Here is a 15,596-nt window from a genome sequence, read left to right on the forward strand (position 1 = left end):
GTTTTCTTTTAGGAATAGCTAGGAACTAGAAAAATTAGACTAAGTGTTTTTCTGTGATGTCAGAACTGTACTACTGAATTATTTTAAGTATTTATGTGTGATCTCTCAACTCTTTTGACTAGCACTGTGTAGCAGAAAGTATTGTCTTGTGGTTTTAATTATTTATTATTAAATATTTTAAAACATTTTAACTGTGGCTGTTGTGTAGCGATAAGTTAAGCTCTAAGAGTACATTGCATGTATATAAGGATCCTGTACCAAGTCACTCTAATAAGCCTTGAGACTGTTTAGTCATACTACCAATTTGGATTATAGTATTGCACAGTAATAACTGACACCCTTTTAAGGGCTTTTGAGTAGCTGATAAATAATAGCTGGGTGGTGGCAAGTGGTACTACCATATAGTCTGGGTAAAAGGGGCACAGCTGGAGAATCTGTGCCAGCCTTCCCCAGGAGCGTCTGTGATTGTATAAACTTATCTCAAAGTGTGTCTGTGTGTGTGTGTCAGCTACTTGGGAAGGGATACGAAGCACTGGTTGGACAGAGAGGGTGCTGGAGATTTTAGCTTGCCCAGCTGGCTGAGATCTGGACCCTATAGCTGTGCCAGTGGGGGAGTCTAATTGGGGACCTGGAGAGTAAGGGAGCGACCAGCCCCGGACTGACTGGGATCTCTGTGCGCTCTTAAGGGAAATTGCACTTTGCTGTGTGTATTTGTTATTCTTTCCTCATATATAAAATGCCCTCTCTGGTGTTAGTGGTGAGGATTGAGGCTCCTTGATTGCTGGGCCAGGGCACGGGGCGTCACAAAGTAACTGTAACAACAAAAAACATTGTTCTTATTAGTATTTGTATAAAACATTTCATGGTATAAACTATATGTTTTATATATATATATATATATATAATCAGTTTTGTATAACCAGGGGTATTTTAAATGATGGAATATTTTCAGAAAGTGTTGTATGTGTTAAAATATTAAAGTAAACAAGTACTTGTAAGTATGTGGGCTTGAAAAATAAGACAAAATGATGAAACCCATAACAAATGTTGAAGTTTGTCTGCAAAGATATTAGCATCTTCGTTTTTTTTTTCTGTTATCAAGTGTTCAGAGGGAGTTAAGAAGTCTGCAACCTGAAGGTAATTGTACTTTGTAATCTGAAATTGGCAAAGATTCATTGCTCACAATCTTTATATGGGGAGCTGTCTGCAGGTGTATGCAATAAATTTTGAGTGTTCTGATCATTTTTTGTTGAGGGAAATGCAAAATTTAAAAGTAGACCGTTAGGCAGTTCAGTCAAAATAGAATTTGAAATTATGGGAAGTGATTAAGAGATAGCAGCCTCCCTAGCAGCTGTAATACTTAAACCTATTTAATAGAACAGTGTGCGATTTAGTTTTATGTAAAGATAGCGAATGCACTTTTTCTTGTTGCTAAAACATAACTCATTCACTCTGAAGCAGCTCAGAAAAGCTGCCTGCTTAATTCCACCATTGGAACAACAGTGCAGCCTGAGCTCATTTTCAGAAAATCCATTTCTAATACCATACAACAAACACATGTTCATAACTCTCTAACTATAAGAGCTAGACTAAAAATGTAAATGTGAAAGTTGTTCAGCAGACACTGACCTTCCAAAAGTGTAAATGTTGATAGTGTGTATCAAAGTCATTATTAAATATTTGGCATGAAATGCTGATATTGTGCATAATTTTTACCTGTTTTGAAAAACAAAGCTCAATATCTTGGTCAGTGTACCATGTAGACCCATACAATTTGTATTTGATTTGTTTGTGTGAATGTCAACTTTAAAATTATACCTTAACCATTACTGTGTGATGCTCCTTTATGGAGATATTCACAGAAATATGATTAATATAATATTTTTCATAATTGAGAAAGCATAATATCTCATCACCTGTAAAAGACAGAGGCTACATATCAGTGTAGAAGTTGTGTGTCTCAATGTCAGCTTCAAAATGATGCATCATTTGTGTCATCACCATGCTCCCTTGCAAAGATTATGGACATAATAATGAGAAGTATTGGAAGTGTATAATTTTCATAATCCTACAAGACTAAACAAACTGTGATATCTGTACATGTGTACAGTTCAGAGAGACAGTTCTTTTACTATGTTGTAAGGAGTGATACTGTCTTCAAAATGAGGTATTACTTGGCACATTGACATGCTCCCTTGCAAAGTTATTTACCAAAATATGAAAAACAAATCATAATTTCTATAACCTAAGTCCAAAACAAACTGATATCTGTACATGTGTACAACATACAAGCACAGCTCTTTTATCATGTTGGAGCTATGAACACTGTCTTCAAAATAAGGTATTAGTACATTCAGATGCTCCCTTGCAAAGTTATGTACCAACATATGAAAAAAATCATAATTTCCATTACCCAAATCCGAAACAAACCTTGATATCTGTACATGTGTACAACATACAGGCACAGTTATTTTACCATGTTGCAGCTATAAATACTGTCTTAAAATGAGGTATTACTTAGCACATTCAGATGATCCCTTCCAAAGTTATTTACCAAAATATGAAAAAAAAATCATAATTTCCATAACCATAAGTCCGAAACAAACTTTGATATATGTACATGTGTACAACATACAGGTACAGTTCTTTTACCATGTTGTAAGGACCAAAACGGTCTTCCAAATACGGTATCACTTTGCACAATAATGTGCTCCCTTGCAAAGTTATTTACCAAACTATTCATAAAAATCATAATTTTCATAATCTAAGTCCTAAACAAACTGTGACATCTGTACATGTGTACAGCCCATGAGCACAGTTCTTTTACCATATTGCCACTACCATCCAGGATGATCCTAAGAGCCATGGTGTCTAGGTATGAAGCCCACTGTGTTCAGCACCACAGCTGGAGTGTCCAAGGTCCCCAGTGACAAATATATATATATATATATATATATATATATATATATATATATATATATATATATATATATAAAAACTATATAGTGACTGTGTGATAACAGGAAATTACTATATAATGCAATGTTCAATTGCAGTAGTTCACAAAAATATGAAGCCTGTAACCACAATGAGGACTTTACTGTGTATGAAACAAATTGTAAACCACAGAAATTGGTGGGGAGGGGTGACTTGAAATGACTCCACGTAGACAAAAAAAATCTGGCTTGTGCATTCATAAATGTGATAACAACTGCTAGTTATTGAATAACAGTGATAGCTGTTGAGAGTTTTACCTGAAAAGTGATGATGACTCAGTGCTAAATTGTAACTGCATTTATTGTTAATGTGATAATGAGCTACATTTCATTACTCCAAAGTTATGCATGCTCAGACACAGGTGATAATTGCTGCACATAACCTGTTGAGTAGGCATTCATAGGTTGGTTCTAGGCTATTGGCCGTAGGGCCTATACAAGCCTAGCCATAACAATTCCCTAGCTATTTCTTCCCACAGTATTTACTTCCTGGACCCCTGTCTAGCAGGGTGACTGACTTGATCCCTGGGGTGAATTTCCTGTCTCCCATCCAGTCATCAAGGTTCTTTTTGAAGAGGACCAAAGAGGCGCTCTGCTTGACATGTATGGGCAGTCTAGTCCAGAGTCTGGGGAATCTCTGGGTCAGGAACCTATCCCTCCAGCATGTTTTGTTCATTGTGATGACAAGGTTTAGATCCCTGAAGTGAGTGTCTCTGAGGGATTGGGATTTCTTTAAGTATAGCATGTCCAACAGCTCTGGATTTGACATGGCCTTGTATTTTAAGCAGAGATTGCCTCTGAGTAGACTATATGCGACAGAGTATAGGTGGAGTTTTTTTTAGACGGTCAGCATAGGGCATGTACTTTAGGCCTGTGATTCTTTTAGTGAGGTATTTCTGCTACCTTTCCAGTTGTTGCAGATGTTTTGAGTAATCTGAGAACTTTAATAGCCAGAGTCCCTTAGTGTTGGCCTGTACTTCAGAGAAGTAGATGCCAAACAAGAGCTGTCCTAGGACTGAACCCTGAGGTACTCCTCTTGTCACTTGGATTTGGAGTTGGCTACTTTTACAGTGTGGGTTCTGTCAGTAAGCCAGTTAGCAACCTATCAAGTGATGTAGGGATTAAGGCCCAGCTTTGTACGTTTATCTATGATTCCAGAGTGGGGGATGGTGTCGAAGGCCTTTACGAGGTCCAGATAGGCTGTGTGGACCACCTTATCCTTGTTCGCAGCTCTGGAGACTGATTCAAAGAAGTCAATCAGGTTCAGGAGACAAGATCGGCTCTTCACGAATCCAAACTGCGTGGGGTCCAGTGTTTGAAGGTTGCCAATGTCTTTGTTTATAAGTTCCATGATAATACATTCCATGGCCTTGCAGATTAGGCTCTTCAGACTGATGGGGTGGTACTTCCCGGGATCCAAGGTTGATCCCCCCCTTGTGGAGTTTGATAAATGTAGCTGTGCACCACTCAGTGGGCACAAAGCCTGAGGTGAGGCTATGATTAAACATGACACTTAGGTGAGGTGCCACTTCATTTTCTAGTTCATGTAGTACACAGCCTGGGACGTCGTCTGGTCCCATGGATGCTGTATTATTAGCTTTGGAGAGTGCATTTTTTACCTGTCTGGCCATTATTACCGGAATTTGGCAATCTTTCGGTATTGAGATGGGCCGTTTAGGGGGTGAGAGGGAGGTGACGTTTGCACTGAATCAATCTACCAGGATATTGGCAATATCCTTGGGATCAGTATATTTAATGTCATTCTGTTGTAGCTCAGAGCAGATCTGAGCATTGCCATTTAGATTCTTACCATAGCTATAGAATGCCTTGTGGCTGTCTTTGGAATCTTTGGCAATTTTATTTTCATTCCTAGCTTTGGAGAATTTTATGGGGGATCTCAGCTGCTTACTGAGGCTGGTAAGGGAGTTTTTTGCATCCTGGGATTTTCCTATTTTCTGCAACAGTTTCTTCCTTTTGTTGTAAAGTTTGTTTATGGCAAGGGACCACCTAATTGGCTTCCTTTTTTTTGGAGGAGAGCATCTTGGTTCTATTGGGGATTCATGCACGAGTGGATGTGTTCATACAGTGCCTTAGTGTAGGATTCAGTTCCAGTCTTCATGGGTGTCATGAAGTTTGTCACTTCTGACTTGAGTAGCATGAAGTTGGCTTTGGAGAAGTTTTTTGCGGAGGTTTCCTTACTGGGTGGTGGGGCTGGTATGTGGATGTCAAGGGTGATTAGCTTATGGTCAGACCTGACCAACGAGGGGGGGTGGGGGGTGACCATGGGTGTGGAGCATTGTATTCATTATATTACCTTGTGCAGCTGTTATGTAACACAGACTCATAATCTGTTAGAAGACCTGAGTAATTTAGTACAAATAGTATAACACTTGTATATTACTGAGCCCTTCCTCCCATCTAAATTCCATACACAACTGACAAAGCCAGGAAAAATGCTCAATATATTGCAAACTTTTGCATCTCTTGTGACCCTCAACCTCTTAGTTTAACAATTAGAGAGAAACCCAAAATAGGAACAGATTTTATATATTGGTCTTGTATACTTAACAGGTAATGTCACAGTAAGCATGTTCCGAAGGGTATGAAGTCTGAAAATCATATAGTTGTTGTTATTCAGTGACTGCAGTACACAGCACTTTACAAGAAAGCCACAAACTGTACGAGAAACTGAACATACATTTGAAGGAAAAAGCCAGGAACAGTTGAGAATCTTGCCCTCTGCATGCACATACACACTCACACACCCACAAGATGTTCTTCATCTCACATTGCTGCAGTCCTAACACTTGGGTAGTCCGTCCCTCCTGTGTCCCTCAATATCAGAAGTATAAGGCTGACGCCGTCAAGGCGAGCGATTGACATCAGAACGCCCGGTACAGTAGCGCACGGACATGACCCGATCGCATATCTTTCAGTCTTTTGCCCTGGTCCTTTTTGCAGAAGCCAATGTGTGGCTGCCGCTCGGGCGAAATGAAATATTTCAGGAGTTTCAGACCCCACCGTCAGAGTTGGTTAGCACCGCTGGGGAATATTTTGTTTTTTCTTTTCTGTGTGGTTTGATGTCAGAAAAAAAAAGAAGTGTATTTTGGTGAATAACTGTATTTACAGTACCATACCATACTATAACCTTGTTTGGGACCTTTTGGGGACCTTGTTTGGTTAAGCTTTTGTGTGCTGTGCGGGTGTCGCTTTGTGCTAGTAAAGCTTATTGCCTATTGTGCCAGGTTGGGATTTGGTGCAATTACAAATTGCCGGGTGATGCGGATGCCTTGGGTCTTCTCACACGGAGCAAGCTAAGGACAAGTTAAAATTAGGTTAGAGGAGGAGTCGTCCTTAGAGACGCCGAGCGAACGAGCGCCAGTGGAACCGGGTGGTGAACGGTGGTTCCGGCGGAGTTTTCTCTAGATGTGTTTTTGGGGAGGGTTCCCAGGAGGCAGGTCAAGGGTGTTGTCTCAGATAACTGTACTCCCTGGTCCTCCTTGTACTCCCCTCCCCTCCCTTCTTTCTCCTAGAGCTCTCTAGTTATAGCCACTTGCATGACTGTATACTTCAGGTATTGCCATTGCTCCTATTGCTTTTTTATTCCACTCTTAATGGTCCAATCCTGGTATTATCACTATCTCTAGATCTATTTTCTGCTCTGTTGACATCATTTTCAGTTCCCCCCACCAACCCTGAGCAACTGATGCTTCTCACTAGTGACTTTGTGAGCCAAGGACATATCTGCATGTTTAGATATCTCTCTCTCTCTCTCTCATATATATATAAGTATATTTTGGTTAAGCTGGCCAGATGTAGTACACACACTCGTACAACATTAACTGCAGATCTCCTTACCTTCATTGTTGTAATAGTCTTCTAGATCACCCAAGGTAATTTTCTTTCCGTTGTGGTCAGCAAAGGGTTTGGCACTTTTTTTTTTTTTTGCCTTCAGAAGTTTCCTCGTGACTCCCGTCTCTTACCTGCTTTCAGTGATCCTTCTATTCTTTGCATGATGATATTGTGTACTGGCATTTATTATATGTGGTTTTGTTTTCTTCCAGGATTAGCAGCTTGGGTTTCATTCAGCGGTATGTCCCCTCATAAGTATATTGCTGCTTGTTTCTGTTTTCGGTAATGAATGCTAGTCTGAGGCTTGTGCTGACACACAAAAACCTGGCATTTTAACAGGGGTGTGTGTGTGTGTGTGTGTGTGTGTGTATATATGTATATATATATATATATATATATATATGTGTGTGTGTATATATATATATATATATATATATATATATACATATACATATACATATATCAGGGGGTTTGGAGGGTAGGTAGTTGATGAAGAATGAAAAAAATGGAAATGGATGGAACATTATGGTGAGTACATAACTTCTTTATCTTATGATGTCTGAGTATGCACAAGCACAAAAATGAAGCATCTCCCCAGTGACCCCTTCAGCAGTCTGTCCTACTGTGTACAAGCACCAGAATGCAACATTTCCATTGACAACCCCTTCAGCAGCCCTTCCAAGTATGCACAAGAAACAAAATGAAACATTCCCCACAAAGACCCCTTTATTAGTATATCCGAGCTGCTGTTTACCATAAATAAACCACATTTCCCTTAATTATCTCTGTAAAAAAATACTTCCTGCTATCACAACTAAATAAACTGTGTGGAATTTACAAAACTAGTCCTGTGAAGTATGCACAAGCACCAAAACAAAATATTTGCCATGTGACCACTGGAATAGTATGTCCACGTATGCACAAGAACCAAAAGGGAAACACCCCCCCCCCAAGTAGGAAATGCAGATTACATGGAGGTGCTGTATACAAGGGGAGCAGAGCCTTTTGATAGCAAGTGGAGGTGAGTATGCTCATTATGACTGCCCAGTATAAGTATATGCAGGTGATTCTATGGCTTAAAACAAAAATCCCAATCCCTATTGCAGAGATGATGGCTCTTAGTCCAGGCTAACTCAATTCTTACCATAAGTAACAGGTGGTCCAGATGGACAATAGGTCTGTTGCCTGGGAATGATTGAGTTGGCAGAGCAGTCAGGGGTTAAGGCTGGATGGTCAATTGAAAACATTGTTCTTGGGGCTATGCAGTTACAGAATTGCCTTTTATGCTCTTAGGACTACAAAACAAGTCATGTGGCTAATCCCAGCAATGAGCTCCCTTCAACATTGTACAGCAATATATATTAATAAAAGCTTTGAACTTTACCCTAAAATAACTACACATCACAAGACTGAAGTGTTGGTACCAGCAATCCCAGTATTATGAGCTGGCCTTAGACAGAGAGAAAATATGCATCACTTGTAGTGATTCCTAACTTTTTTAGTGGCAAGCACACTTAGAAGGTCCATGCTTTCTAGACATCACAAAGGAGAGCTTTTCAACAAAGCCCATAATGTGGGCATCTAAAGAGAATGACAAGCTATAAAGAATTTGTGAGATTACAGTTGCATACTCCTTAGCTCCAGCAAACAGACACTGTGTAGGGCAAATGGGGCAAGCATGCCCTAAGCATGCAGCCTTAAGAGTAAAAAAAAAAAAAAAAAGCCAGGAAAGTGGGATGCCCAAGTGTTCCATCCACTGCAGAGTTCCCTTCAAAGTACAATCCTCTGTTTGCCATCTCTAAACAGCAAAGTTACACTAAACCAAGAATGAATACCTGTTGATGTATTGCCAATAAACAGGGCTGGGAACAGCATTAACCAAACAACTGTTCCCCAGAATAATATAAAAGCCACTAGCAAACAAGTTAGGGCAGCTACTAATAAACTAATGCACGATTAAAGAATAAGGGCTGCCTAGCAACATTATGGGGAAAAATACATCAGGATCATATTTATAGTTTATGACTTGGGAAAGCTACAACTCCTGCCATACCTTTTTGAAAAATACATAACAACGGGAACAGGCATGCTCCACAGTTTTAAAACACAAAGAGAACTGACTGGATTAACTTATAAAGAACATTGCTGGATAAAGCCTAACAACTTCATGCAGACAGAAGGAAGAATAGGTCTGTTATAGGAAGGTCTAGTGACTTCAGTCCTAAAGGCAATCATAACAGAAGGATCTGAAGATTACAATGCATATCTAAGACCTTTACACTTCAGTCTTTACAGCGAAAAAAGGGAGAGAAAATCTACATTAGCACATATCCCTAGCAGTGTAGGCAATGAATAATTTAAAAAAAAAAAGAAAAGAAAATGTCCTTCATGGTCTACATAACGGATACAGTGAGCAATCTGTAAAGGAAACTGCATACAGTCAACACAAACACAGTTAAACTTAGATAAGAAACTTGTTAAGGCTTGACAGACCACAGACAGTTTGCAAAGTATGCAGATTTACATTATGTAGTGACTATGCACAAGGAATAAATATTATATATGTGAGTTTTCATTGACATTTGGAAGGGAGCAGGGCTGGCAACTCGGCACCATAAAACATCCACTGCCAATCATTAGCGGACCTGAGTTCCGCTGTGGCGAACCCTAACTGGGAAAAGCCAAAAGACACTGATTTAACAAATCAGGACATTACTTCTTATCTTGACCTGAATTTCATACAGAATGCTTCCCTAAACTGAAGCAAACCAGCCATAAAATGCATACATTTTCTTATAGAAACAACATAACAGACAAAAAGGTTGTTGTACACAAAAGGCTGCTTTTTTCTGTGCTTACACACCAATAAGGGAAACATAAATCTTGTCCAGCACTGCACAACAAAACTGCTGAACCAAAGTCATAAAACTGGCTTTTTGCTTGCATGAAAGCGGTATAAACACTGACTCTAGACCAACGCTGTTGCTGCTGCTGCTATTGTGACATCCAAACCTCAAGCAAAAATGGGAAGAAGTGGGTTAACAACTACAGCGACCAAGACAATGCTAAGTACAAAAGACCTGCCTCACTGTTAATTCAATTTCTGAAAATGGCTAAACCCAGCTATGAATCCCGCTACCGCAGCAGCACTGGTGGAAGGATAATTTGGCTTTTTTTTCCCAGTTTTGTTTTTGGCATTTTCAGCAGCAGTGGAGTAAAGAAATCTGGTATTTAGACGTGTTGCAAATAAATGTGTTATTTAAAAAGAAAGCACTCTGACATTCATTTGGAACACGCTGTTTCGCAATTACATTACCTCTATGTTTACATAAGGAAACTGCCTGTGCAGTTCTACAGGCATTGACTTTTGATACTGACTACATGTTTTACTACAACTTAAGAAATATGTGTATGATTGGCTGCAGGAATGTTCTGCATTTAACACGAGTTGTGATGAAACCAGAGAAATGGTGAAGTGCATTAGAATGCTGCCAGCGAAACTGAAAAGGATTTATATATTCCACACAATGAATTTCTGGCTGAATTTCAGCAAAATGAAGACTGGAAAAAAGGATTGATTGATTCAAACTATCACAACTACACCTGTGGAGATGATCACAGAACAATGAAAGTTAGGTCTGGGGGTGGACTTGTTTGGCAAGTGACGGCTTGGATTGCAAGAATCTGATTGGCTGCCACCACTTGCTTCAGAGAAAACATACAGAATCAGCTTGCAAATACACAGTGTATGGCAAGCCGATTTTCTCCAAAATGTTAAATACAAACATGATGTTGCTCCGCCATGAAAACAAAGTTGAGATAGTACCTGCCAAAGTTCAGGTACTTTTTCAACTTAATTTCTAACAGTGGAGCTAAAAAGGGACTGTGAATTTGCCAGCGCTTGTGGAAGGCACTCTGGTGAAACAGCTTATATTTTCAAGCACCTCACAGAGCGCTTGGATGTAAGCACTAAGGCGCCCTGAGAAGGTACTCTGGGTTAGAGTTAATGGTCTGATGTTGTCATTTTTATTCATTTCTCAACAGTTAGGATTGGATCCAATCCTCAGATCTGGCTCGGACATTTCTTCCAGATAGTAGAATACTTGAGTTCTCGAGCTGCTCCCTTTACCCTTAATTCCCCACCAATCTAACACCCCTCAGAGCTTGTTTGCTGCTGTTGCGATCAGACATAGATTGCATGCTCTCAAGTTTTGGGTTCATCTTCTTCAGTTAATTCTCACCAGTCATTAAGTTTTTAGCTTCTTTAGCTACTCTTTATTACTTCTCCTCCCTTAAACCCCTTGTATAGATATTAGTATTTTTTTCTCATACTTTCTGAGTACTGTAAATACCATTGCTGGTAGTTCTTTTCCCTTTTTCTTCCTGTTCTGATATAGTACTCTAAATTACCATTGCTGGTAATTCTCCCCTTTTTCCTTCTTTCTCTTTACTCCAGTTAAAAAAAAATATATATATCTTTTTTCTTTTTATTTACTTGTACTTGGACTTAACTCTTCAAATATGTCAAATAAGTCATCCGGCTTTAAGAAATGTATGGCATGTTGGCATAAAATCCCCATTTCAGATGCACACACTGAGTGTGTTTATTGTGCAGCCCCTAAACACGTAGACATTGAATTTGACTTATGCAAGGACTTCAACTCCAGCATTCTATTATAGATATGAAAAACTGATCCTCAGGGGTTTTCTTCCCTCTAAATCTTACTCTGTGGCTGCTGAGGCCAGCCCCCCAAAAGACAAAAAAGGGTGACTGTATGGCCAAAGAATCTCATAAAAGATGCCCAGAACACCATTCTGCTTCGACTATAGCTCCATCTTTGGAGCCACTGGCGAAACTTGTGAGAAGGTTGGATGAAATTGTGTTGGATCCGAAGTTCAGATCCAAAAGATCTCCACAGATCCATTCTTCTCCTTTAATATCGGAGCGGATCACTTCCAGACTTCCTTCACCCTTTCTTGAACAATCTCCTTGTCATTATTCATGGCCTTCTTTTACTGCTTCTTCTCTTCGGTCTTTCAGGAGCCTATCTGAGGTAGATGTGGATAGGATAATGAGGAAGTTGAATAAGACTGGTATGTATAAATGCAGTCATTGTCATCAGTGCCATTATGTTATATTATACTATATATTATATTATAGTATCAGATTTTATTTTGATAACGCATAAATTATTTTTGCTAGGGGTCATGTTTCTTGTGATTCAAGGCATATATAGTATATTTAGCTCAATGTAAACCATGTCCAGCATTCTATGTTGATAAGGTAAACAAGAAAATTAAGGCTCATATTTACAAACATTGTTACGATATTAGGAGAAAGAAAAATGCTAATGCATTATTTAAGTATATATAATTAAATGCTGGACACAATTTTTTTTTTTTTTTTTTTTTTGTGTGTGTGTTGGAACAAGTAATACTAGAACCTAGGGGTGGTTTGATTGGTGAATATGTGGAGAACAGGAAGTTATGGTGGCAGTTATTTTTAAATGCCACATGTTTTCCCAGTTTGAATGAAGTTTGTTCTATTAACTGCATTTTAAAATTGAAACATTATGATGTTTGATTACATTTTGTCATTTTATGTATGTTTTTATACATTGAATAGTATGTTACATGTATTTGTATAATTTACATTGAATGCTTAATGCAATTAATGATGTGTTTTGTGATTTTTATTGGCTAGGTAGGTCGTGGGATTATCTGGTTAGGGTTTTCAAACTGTGTTTGGAGTAAGTTCACCATTCTGATGAAGTTATATTATATTTTGAACGAAAGTGCTTAACATATTGAATTATTTTTGGTCATCCTGCCTGGAAGTCTTGTTTACTTGTACCACAGCAAGGTTGTTTTTATTTTATCTTCCCATAAAGCTTCCACTAGGAAAAGTTACAAAAATAAATGTTAAAGGTTTGTTTTTTGGGCCCACAGAAGTAATTTAGATCCCCTTTCAGGACCATTTTCAAAGGTTCTTGATTTTTTTACCTACCATTTTCAATGAGGGTGCCAGCTCCTTGACTATCACAGCACAATTAGCAGCCAACTCCAGTTTTCATATTGGCGCAGATAAATGTTGCAAAGCCTTCATCAGAGGAACCTATTTAGACCTCTTTAAATCCCGAGGAGGAGTCTGAGCTTTCAAATATTCTCCTAGCAATAACACAGTCCCCCTTTGAAACATCGGTTAAATCCTATTTAATGTTTTTGACCTAGGAAACTGTTTTCCTAGTAGCTATCATGTTTGCAAGTATATTATCTAAACTTCAAGCACTGTCTCCTAAACCACCCTATTTAATTTTTCACAGAGTTTTTTTTTTCGAACCAGTTCATCCTTTCTACCAAGGTGGTATGAGAATATAATATTAATCAGGTCATTAATCTCCCAGTCTTTTTTTTTCTTAACTTTTCAAACAAATTAGAATATATGTTGCATTTTTGGATGTTCACAGACATTTGTGTTTTTACCTTCATGGAACCAAAAATCTAAGAATATTTGAACAGTTGTTTGTTTCCTTTTCAGATTTGAAGTTGGGCAAACCAGTATCTAAAGTAACTTTGGTTAAATGGTTAAATGACAGTATTACATTTGTTTATGAGAAAGCAGATGTGCCTCTACCAAAGTCTGAAACAGCCCAGTCCACAAAGTCCACGGTGACTTCTACAGCCTTTTTGTCTAGAACCTCCTTGGATGATATTTGATATCTGCAACTTGGACTAATCCTCATATCTTTATCACTCATTACAAGTTGGATCTGGTCTTTAGGTGGGGAGGTCTTTTGGCTCAGCTGTGTTGTGGAATATCCTTCCTTAGGAGTCCAGAGTGTAGGTAGCTGGAGGCTCTGTCCCAACTGTTGAGGAGCTGGCGGCTCTGTCCCAATTGTTGAGGAATGAATGAAAATGACATCAGATAAAAAAATTATATACTCATGATAATATTCTGCCTGTGTTGCCCATTTTCAGTCTTTCTCAACTTCCCACCCACCTACCTCCTCCTTGTTTTACTCCTGGATGGATCGAAGACAGTTGGAGGAACCTTTGTTCCTCTTTTGAGTTCCAGCTTCTGTTCCTTCCTTCCTTAATTCCCACTGTGCTGTGAATAATAAATACCTTAATGGACAGCAAACTAGATCTGAGGGGGTGTTAGGTTGGTTCTGAGGGGGTGTTAGGTTGGTAGGAAATTATGGGTAAAGGGATGACCTTGAGAGTTCAAGTATTCTGTGATCTGGAAGAAGCAGCCAACTCTGATCCAAGGATCAGATTTGAACCCAACTGTTGAAAAATGAAAATGGACAACACAGATGGAATGTTATGGTAAATTCATAACTTTTTTTTCAAAACATAAAAGCTGTTTTTCACATCTGGGAGGTGAATAGAGATTAGAAAGAACATACATGAATCAGTATAAGTGGGAACACAGGCTGTGGCATGCACTTTAGCATAGACGGCCTTCATTTTGATTTGGAGCACTTGTTCATATCTGGATTGTTAAACTTAATTTTTTGAAGATTTACGTAGTTTTGTGTATTACGTCTAAGTTAACAAGTGATGGCGGTGTTCTGAAAGTGTATGTAGTTTTTTTGAGAGTTGTCAAAACAAAATGTCTTGAAAAATGCAAAATACATTCAGGTGAAAATGAGAAGAAAAAAATGTATAAAGGATCAGCCTGCCAAACAGTGTGTGCATGTAACATAAAAGTTGGAAATACACATTCAAAAAAAAAACTTGTGTATAATAAGTGGGAACAGTAGATTTTTATCATAGTGGCTACACTTTCCATATTATCCTGGAATGTAAATGACCTTACAGACATAGACAAAAAGGAGAGAGTAATTTATTATATTAAGAAATGCAGAGTGCAAATGGTAATGCTGCAGGAGACACATTTGGAAAGAAATGAGCATGAGAATGTCACAAAGAGGGGATTTCAGAATGCATGTTCAGCAGAATGTTGTGTCTTGTTGTTGTGTCTTTCGGCTTATCCCAGTTAGGGGTCGCCACAGCGGAACTCCAGTCCGCTAATGTTTGGTAGTGGATTTTTAAGTGCCAAGTTACCAGCCCTGATGCACAACCTTCAACGAAGGCACGCCCATTTACGCATGCCTTCACACAGAAGACGCTCTAGCTGAGAATCGAACGCGATAACGTCTTGCTGTGAGGCGACAACGCTACCGCAGAATATCAGGGACAAATGAAAAAGGGATTAATTTTACCACTTGCTAGAGGAGCTTCTTTAGTGATAGAAAAGGAGGAAACAACAATAATTGTAGATTTGTGGTGTCAGTGGGCTATTGGCAAGGGAGGATGATTATGCTTCATGTATTTATAGTCCACCAAAACTGCTATTATAGAGCTTAAGAAAATTTTAGGAGAAATAATCAGTCTTCAGCATGAAATATTACTTATAGATGAGGACAGGAATTTGATGTACAATAGTGAGGATGTATCAGAGAGACCTAGAGGGGAAAATATAACAGAATGACGGTAGAGTTTTGAGGAAATTTATGAAAATATATTTGGTATGGAAGACGTGACTTCAGTAATGGGAACTCTGACAGAATTTACATATTCTACAATGTACAATAATTGGGCTAGACAGAAATTGTATTTCACAGGAATGTGTTCATTTAATTGAAAATTTCAACACATCCAGTAACTATTTCAGATCATGCACAGATAAAAATTAAGGTATAACTGTGACAGTGTCACTTTCCTCTCTTTTTCACAGTTAGG

General features: G+C 38.7%; 1 protein-coding gene across 1 annotated transcript in view; it reads left to right on the top strand.

Moving 5' to 3' along the window:
* Nucleotides 1-15,596, top strand: part of KNL1 (kinetochore scaffold 1) — a 289,758-nt gene that overhangs the window by 209,986 nt on the left and 64,176 nt on the right. The window lies entirely within an intron of this gene.

The sequence above is a fragment of the Protopterus annectens genome, chromosome 6.part0, assembly GCF_019279795.1.
Source record: "Protopterus annectens isolate FY-2018-M chromosome 6.part0, PAN1.0, whole genome shotgun sequence".
In the NCBI taxonomy this organism is placed as follows: Eukaryota; Metazoa; Chordata; order Ceratodontiformes; family Protopteridae; genus Protopterus; species Protopterus annectens.